Raw genomic sequence first — 8,902 nt, 5'->3', positions numbered from 1 at the left:
GCTCCTCTTCCCATCCAGCTCTCTGCTATGGCCTGGGAAAGCAGTGGAGGATGGCCCAAGTCCTTGGGCCCCTACACCGGCGTGGGAGACCTGGAAGAAGCTCCTGGCTCCTGGCTTTGGATTGGCGCAGCTCCAGCTATTGTGGCCATCTGGGGAGTGAACCAGCAGATAGAAGACCTCTCTCTCTGTCTCTAACTCTCTCTGTAACTCTGTCTTTAAAATAAATAAAATAAATCTTTTTAAAAATAGAAAAAAATATACAAAGAGGTATATGAAGAGATTTCTTCATTGTATTTCCCCAGGGAAATGAGAAGGGCTGGGGAGAGTTAACATATGTGTTCCAAAGCAATTGGAAAATGGGAAATGAAGAACACAGTACAGCAACAATCAACCTTCAAATAAACACAGCCCAGTGATGTGGTCACCAAACCCAAGGGGACTCAGGCTCCTGCAGTCAGGAATGAGGGGAGGGGATCAGTGAAGGACCAGACACAGCTTCCCTGTCCTCCCTCCCTCTATCCCACAAGTTCAAGATTTCACACGAAGCTTTGGTTTCTAGCAGTACACATGGAGTTAACACTTGCCCATCTCCTATCAAACATCTTGTGGCCACTTTGACATAAGTTTCTTGCACCTAAATAAAAGTCCCTGAGTGACTTGGATGTACAATCACAGTCCCTTTCTTGGTCTCCAAACCCCACTTTGCACACAGAAGGTGCCCAGTAGCTTCTCTTCTTTAGGATACAAACTGAGGAGGTTTCATCCATCCAAAAACATCAGTGTCTTACGTCTTTGGCGTGAACCACATCAGGAAATGGTCTTGGCTCAGGAGGTTGGGAACAAGGGGCGGAGGCTTCCTCTTTTCTTCAGGATTTTTTGCCTGAATCCTTTAGATGTGTGGAGACACCCCACGAAATGTTTATGTGTGGGTGTGCAGGTTTCCTTTTGTGGATGGGGCAGTGGAGAAGAGGGTAGGGTAGGAGTCAAACTTTAAAGATAGAAGATCCAGAATAGGATAGGGAAGGGGAACACAAAAGAAAGGATGGTTTAAGAAGGCCGCTTCAAGGAGAGAGTTCCCCCAAACTTAGGTTTCAGATCCTTTTGCCCAGTGCAGGACCTTCTGTCAAAGATGCTTTGGCTATTTTTCTCTCAACACAAAAAGAAGTTTGTAAACCATAAAACCCCAAAAGAACATAGGGAAAAACCAACACATTATTGTTATGGGAAACAGTGGCAGAGAACACATTATTACCTCGGTTCTTTGTGTCGCATGAAGAAGAATTTCCAAGCAGACAAGCAGAGAGATTTAAAAAGCATGGTTTATTAGAGTCAAGACCTCCAGCCAGAGCAGCATGGAGGAGGCTTCCAAGAGAGGCAAAAACCCAAAAGGCCCAGTGGCACTAGGTTTTTTAAGTACAATTTTGATTGACATTTAGTTACCAGGTAGGGACAATCCCTTTTTGTAATCCTTTGTCCTGTTTGGCTTGCTCAGGATAAAACAAAGGAGCCAACAAGCTTGGATACCTAATTTGTTTTCACAATAAACTAGGAGCTCAGAAGAGTGGAGTCACCACTCCCTTGCTATTCTCATGAGATTGGAAGCTCCCAGGAGTGGGTAGCAGGCACTTCTGACCTTGCTAAGGGTAACTTTTGGGAGAAGGCAAGTACTCAACACCCCAAATTTCCACTGGGACACCCTGAATGCCTAATAACCCATCTGACTCCTCATTCTATTTACCCTTCTAGGCCACCTAAGCAATCACCAACTCAGACTCCGTGAAGCCCTTCAAAGACAAGTATGATAACTAAAGGGGGCAGCACTAGGGGGAGACAGGCCCCCAGGGCCAGACACACATCACCCAATGCGTTCTGTTGCATTTGGGGGAGACAGGCCCCCAGGACCAGACACACATCACCCAATGCGTTCTATTGCATTTGGGGGAGACAGGCACCCAGGACCAGACACACATCACCCAATGCGTTCTGTTGCATTTGGGGGAGACAGGCCCCCAGGGCCAGACACACATCACCCAATGCGTTCTATTGCATTTGGGGGAGACAGGCACCCAGGGCCAGACACATATCACCCAATGCGTTCTGTTGCATTTGGGGGAGACAGGCCCCCAGGGCCAGACACACATCACCCAATGCGTTCTATTGCATTTGTCCCATGTCAACACAGTGAGGTAGGTTTGCGGTGATCTCTCAGCATGTAAATGAAACCCCCTTTTTCTCCTTTGGTTACCACGACACAGTCATCACTTCAGTCACAGGGCAGGACACTGGCTCCGGATACCACCGAGGCCCTCACTTATGGGTCTCCCTGGAAACCAAGAATTTGGAAAGGTTAAGGGTTTTTTGGCCCTTGCTTCAGGCTTCTATCCCTGGACAGCACAGAATGGGTACAGGGGTACTGGTCTTCAAACTCATCCTTACCAGCTCACATTTTTCACACACTCACATTTTTCACACACGTGTACATGCACACGCACACACACACACCCTGCTGTGCATAGTGCCCTCACCTAAATCTGTTGGAGGATGGCTCTGTTAAGTGAAGCAAAAGACCTGTCCTTGGATCAGGCAACCCTAACCATGGCTTCCTCTCTGGGCCTTTCACCTGGCCTGGCCTGTCTGAGCTTCTCTGCACCACCTTCTCCCTTCCAGACTAATTTTCAGTCTTCCAGGAGGAGCAGATCAAGTCATGGGGCAACCCCATTAACACTTCATCTCCTGTGAAATATTTTCAAGATGGAGGAGGTCTCAAAAAGACTGTGTGGCAACAAAGCCAGCTCTAACCGGCAAAATGAGGTAGTTCAATAGGCTGTGCACTCCAAATAGTTGCTCTCCATGGTGATTAAAAACAACAAGTCTTCCTGCTGTGCAGACTCAACCCTGAGGTCGCTCATGTACCTGAGAACACAGGGCAGGAATGAGGCCTTCGATTAAAATTATACAAAAATGCAACACCAGAATATTTATATTAAGAAAAACAAGTTCAAATGCACAAGATATGTCATTCGCACAGTTGGTGTAGTTGGCATCCTGGAGAAAGTGAGACCCAAGGTGCCCTTAGCCAAGGGAGCAAATAAATAAATCGCACTGGCCCAGATGGGGTGAGAGTGAGCTCAGGGGCAGCGGGGCTGTGACTGTTCCCCTGGCCACGCTTTTTGTGGACCATCACAACCTGGGGTTTGGGACAGTTCCCAGCACCCTGTCTCAGGATCGAGTTATGAGGATGCAAGATGTGGAAAACCCTGCCTTACTCCTGAGAGAGTCCCTGCCACAGGACGTGGTGGTTTGCGGGTTGGGTCCAGGAATCTGGTGCCACAACCAATCTTCTCACCCTGGTGAGGGAAGTATTATTCCATATCCTTCCTAGCAAGGACAACTTCCCCACCCAGGTGACTTTCCAAAGCTAGAGATTTTGCACGCGAGGCCTCAGATAAAGCATGCAATTATAGAGCGATATCACCCCAAGCCCCTTATCTGCATTTGGCTACAGCATAGTTGGAATTCCTTGCCTCACTCCTTCCTCCCAGCAAGGAGGGGAAAAGGGGTGATGCTGCGAACCCCAGCCTGGGATACATGGCAGTGCCAGCTCCCCCCAAACCACCCTGTCCCCATTGTCTCCACTCTGTGGTTGATGCCTGCTCCTTGAAACTTCCTGATAGCAAAAAATCAGCCCCCACCCACTGTGGCTCAATATTGGGCCTTGGGGAGCATGGCAGGGCTATGGATCTCTTCTTCACCCTCCCGGAAGTAGGCTGGCTTTCCCTGGGCACTGCGGGTCCACTGGGCCTTCAGGGGGCACGAGGCCACCCTATGGCTGATGCTCTGGCAGAAGTGGCATTTTTGGGGCCGCGGTGGCAGCTTGCACTCCTTGGTGTGATGGTCTAGACCTCCACAGTTGTAGCACCTGTCTGCTTTAGATCTGTGCGTTTGCATCTTCTTCCCCTTTGGCCGCCTCTCACTCCCAATACAGAACACCCCCCAGGCCCAGTGACACAGATGGATTCCAGGCCCTTGGTGGACTTCTTGACGGTGAACTCCACTGCTTCTCCTCCTCCAGGCTCCGCAAGCCCTCCATGCGCTGCTTACTCTAGTGCACAAAGACGTCCAGAGCCGGGGTTGAGAGCGACCCTGGTACCCGTGGTCATGGACTGGAAGCCAAACCCCATGAGCACATTGAACCACTTATAGATGCTGTCCTGTGCAGCACCTGCAGCTTGTCTACCACCCGAGTCAGGGGGCGGGGTGGGGAGGCGTCCCTCTGCGCCTCCTCCTTGGTGCAGCCACTTGCAAATTGCTGGTTAGACACAGAGCCCACAATCATCGGCAGAGCCCACAGCCCTGGGGCCCCAGAGAAGTCTGGAGACAAAAAGGGCTACTAAACTCTTAAGATCTGTCCATGTTCTTGGCGATGTACTACTTCATTGCCTAATGTCCTACATCATGTATCTATCACATTTTGCCCTCAGTTCTCCCAGGACACATCCAAGTTGCCACCAATGACCTGTCATCAAATATCAGATTTGAATAAACATTCCTGAGCCCCTGAGGCAATGGTGCTGAATGAGGGCTTCCTCGAAGCCCAACTGCTGGGACATTTTTAATTGAACCAGGTTCCGCCAGGTTGTCCTCCAGAACGGTGGTTCCGGTCCATACTCCTGCCTCTAGCAGAGTGCAAGCTTTCTGTGTCCTCACACCCTAGCCAACTTGCTAGCTTTTGTGAGTCTCATGGAGGAACACATTGTTTGAATTTGTGTTCTCTTGTTGCCACCAGACATGAGGGGCATTAGGACATGAATCCTGCAGCTCCGCACCTTGGCATTGGAGAGAGCGGCAGAAGGGATGGTCACTGCACTTGCCCTCACCCTTCTCCCCTGAAGGAGACCATAAAACTCCCATTCCAGAGGGACTCTGCCTCTGCCTGGAGACCATACCGTTCATACCTTTATTGTTAGAGACTCAGGGGCACAGGGAAGAATCTGAACGAACAGGCTTGCTAGGTCCCCCTAGTTCATTACCATTTGATCATACCCCCTTTCTTCACAACTACCCACATCTTCATCAGTGTTAGCAATAAAATGCCCAGGTTTCCCCTTTGCTTTGGGTCTTCATTTCTGAAGTTGCCTACGTCAATGAAACCTACTATAAATAAATGCTTTTCTCCTGTTAATTTATCTATCATTGTTGGGCTCTCAACCACACATCTGGCAATAAAATCACTTCCTAAGCCAGTTAGCCTTTTGAAATTCTTCCTCTATCTATCCTCTCAAAAAGGATATGTTGAACCCTAACTCCCCAGTACTACAAAATGTGAATGTACTTTGGAAAGAGGGTCTTGACAATGATAAAATGAGGTCATTAGGGTGGCCTCTAACCCAACACGGTGTCCTTATAAAAGGGGAACTTGCACACAGAGGCAGATACACAGAAGGATTACAGTGTGAAGAGACATGGGGAGGATACCATGTGAAGACCGGGGTGATGCTGCCACAAGCCAAGGCATGTAGGAGCCTCCTCGGTCTGGAAGAGGCTAGGACAAACCCTTCCTCTTTGGGAGTCACAAGGAGCCTGGCCCTGCTGACCGGGATTTCAGACGCTGTCCTCCTGAACAGGGACACAGGAAATTCCAGCTGTTGGAGGTTGCTCGGCTGGTGGCACTTTGTTGCAGCAGACTGGGATGAACACACTCTGTGACCTGTGTGTCAGGCATTGGTCAGAGTTGCAGAGGGCTCCTGCCTTTGCCTATGAATATCCAGCTCTGGATCTGCTCTAGGTTAATTCACTCTTTATTGCCTTTCTCCCTCTTCTCTGTCACGTTCACCTGCTGCTCCGCAGCTGCTTTGAGAGTAGACTTTCAAGTAGAAGAGAAGCATTAGGTAGTGGCAGGAAGTGAGAGGGACGTGGGAAGCAGGTGTATTTTTAGGGATAAGAGGCTTTCTGATGCCCCCAAACAGAAATAAGAAGGCAGGCCTGGGCTGAGGATCAGCCTGGAGACTGAGAAGTCTCTGATTCCCTCACTACCTTGAGCACTTTGTCCCCAGAGCCTCTAGGAGGCTGAGGTCAGTGAGAAGCGTCAGGTCGATCCCCAGGCCATTCCCAGCCTAGGTTCACAGGTGCTTCCTGCCACTCACCGTCCACCTTGAATGCAGCTATTTGCCTCCTGCCCACATCCACGGGGTCCAGTGAGTACCTGGACCGACTCAGGACACCCTGCAGAGGCTGTGAGAAGTCTTCTGAAACTCTGCCCTCTGGTTGAGTCTTTGAGCACTTCAGAATATTCCAGAAGGAAGGCCATGGAATATCCAAAACGTCTTTGCCTTGGAAAGGACCTTTATTGCCAAAGCCGGACAATGGCGAGAAGAAAGGCCAAGGCCAGCTAGCAGAATGCCACGTGGGCAAGGCCCAGGCTGCAGAAGCAGGTGCAAGGAGTTTGATTCTGCCCAGGGTGTGGGTTCTAAAATGAGCCAGTTTCATCCAGTTTTACCTCCCTGAGTGGGAGATGGGATGGTTTGCGGGTGGGAGGGTGGTTATCGGGGAGGCACTATAATCTGAAAGTTATACTTTCAAAATTTATTTTTATTAAATAAAAGTTTTCTAAAAAAATTTTTTTTACCTCCCTGGACTGTGCTATTTCATTGCTTTCCCATAGTACTTCCCTGAGAGGCCTCTTCTACTTCCCCAGCAAGCCCCAAACATGTAGCGGCTGGAGTTCCAGGCAACTCTTGGGACACTCACTAGCCTGGCCCTGCCCTACTGGACGTGGTGTGGACAGATGAGCAAATAGGGAACCCTGCAAGCAAGAAGCGCCATGTTTGCTTCAAACTGAAAAAAGCCAGAATGCTCCAACAAGTTGCCCTTTGCACCGCAAGGTACTAGGCGAATTTTTCTAAGTAAGTTCTTGGAAAAGATCAAACTTGCAACTGGCACAATCCATAGAGTGATTCCAAATATGAAGAGCTCAAGCTAGGGTATGTGTTTTGTTTAACAAAGCTTCCACTAAAGGATGTCGTTCAGCTGTCTCACAAGTGTATATTGCCTATTAATTCAAGGCATCAGGTGGCTGTATTTTTTAAATAAAGTGTTACTGCTGAACCAAACCAAACCACCCTTCTGTATATGAAGCTTAGGTTCAGCGAGTGGCTTTTAATTTGGGGTAAGGTGATGCCTTCACAAACAAGATGTGAAGCTCAGGAGCCATACAGGAAAAATGTGTGGATGAGATTATGTGATGATGATGATGATAAAAGCTTCTGCCTGACAACAACACAAAAGGAGTAAAGAAACAAAATCGAAATAAAAGATAAGATAGGAAGAAAATATAGTATTATGTACAAGACATTAGGCTAATGGCTGTATTATACAGAGACTTGCTATAGACCTAAGAAAAAAGACCAAAGAATAACAGGATAAAAGATGGGGAACAGGGACAGGAAATGGATATAAAAATAAGAACGGACCAAAAACATGTGAATAAGGATTAAATCTGCTAAAAGAATCAATACCCAAAATAAATACCCAAATAATAAAGTAGCTTTCTCCATAGTGATAAAACAAATTCTGAGTGTGGGGACAACTGGAACTTTCAGATGCTTATGATATTAGCAAGCATACATCTAATCTGGGAAGCAGAAAAAGATGGCCCAAGTGCTTGGGGTCCTGCTACCCACATGGGAGACTAGCGTGAGCCGTTGGCTCCTGGCTTTGATCTGGCTGCTGTAGCCATTTGAGGAGTGAAGTAGTGGATGGAAGCTCTCTCTCTCTCTCTCTCTCTCTCTCTGTCCTTCACCTTATGCCAAAAAAGCCTGTTCTAGACTTCTCCCATTATAACATAATCCACAAGTAATGGGGCAAGCACTTCATGATAATGATCCAGGGTACTGATCTCCCATCCAAGTACTAACCAAGCCCGACTCTGCTTAGCTTCTGAAATCAGACGAGATCGGCTGCATTCAGGGTGCTATGGGGTAGACACGGGATACTGATCTCTACATTCCCCATGTCTAGGTCAGTGGCTGATACCACAAGGACTTTCCTTTTTTTTCTCTCTCTCTCTTTTTCTTTTATTTATTTATTTGACAGGTAGAGTTACAGACAGTGTGAGGGAGAGACAGAGAGAAAGGTCTTTGTTCTGTTGATTTACTCTCCAAATGGCCAGAACAGCCCGAGCTGCGCCGATCCGAAGCCAGGAGCCAGGTATTTCTTCCAGGTCTCCCACGTGGGTGCAGGGGCCCAAGCACTTGGGCTATCTTCTAGAGGAGCAACTGGGACTAGAACCGGCGCCCATATGGGGTGCCAGTGCCGCAGGCAGAGGATCAACCTAGTGCACCACGGTGCCAGGCCCCTACAAGGACTTTCAGTAAATGCTGTCAAAGAGAATGGGGCTTCACACTTCTTGCCCACTGCTAGCTGCAGAGGACAATACGACTTTATTATGACTGACGTTCAGCTTGAGTCATATTCGAAGAGACAAGCTACAAAGTGCAGTCATGGTCGTGCGTCACTTAACGATGGGGACACGTTCAAGAAATGCACCATTCAGGGACTTCATCATTGTGCGAACACCATGGAGTGTTCTCAACAAATGGAGATGGCTATAACATCACCATTGTGTATGTGGTCTGTAGATGACTGAAGCATCTCTGCAGTTGATTAAAAGCAAAAGCATAAGGAGGTAGAAACTCAGAGACCAAGTCTGCTTCTTGCTGCTCGCAGGTGCTGCAGTAGCCACCAACAGCATGACCTGCCACCCCGTGGAAAGAGCATTCCACCAGCCTGAGCAGGCCACAGGGCTCTCAAGCCAATGCACTGGGAAAAGCTCAGAACTAAAGGATTACCTGGCAAAGAGGGAGCCCAGAGGGAAAAGAAAGCAAGCGAGAGGAAGCAGAAGAAA

General features: G+C 48.4%; 1 pseudogene; it reads right to left on the bottom strand.

The window, feature by feature from the left end:
- Window positions 1-652: 652 nt before the first annotated feature.
- On the bottom strand, window positions 653-6,335 carry LOC127492273 (protein lin-28 homolog A pseudogene; annotated as a pseudogene).
- Window positions 6,336-8,902: the final 2,567 nt, after the last annotated feature.

The sequence above is a fragment of the Oryctolagus cuniculus genome, chromosome 10, assembly GCF_964237555.1.
Source record: "Oryctolagus cuniculus chromosome 10, mOryCun1.1, whole genome shotgun sequence".
Lineage (NCBI taxonomy): Eukaryota > Metazoa > Chordata > Mammalia > Lagomorpha > Leporidae > Oryctolagus > Oryctolagus cuniculus.
The sequence above is the reverse complement of the archived record's forward strand: the minus strand, read 5'-3'. Positions and strand labels throughout refer to the sequence as shown.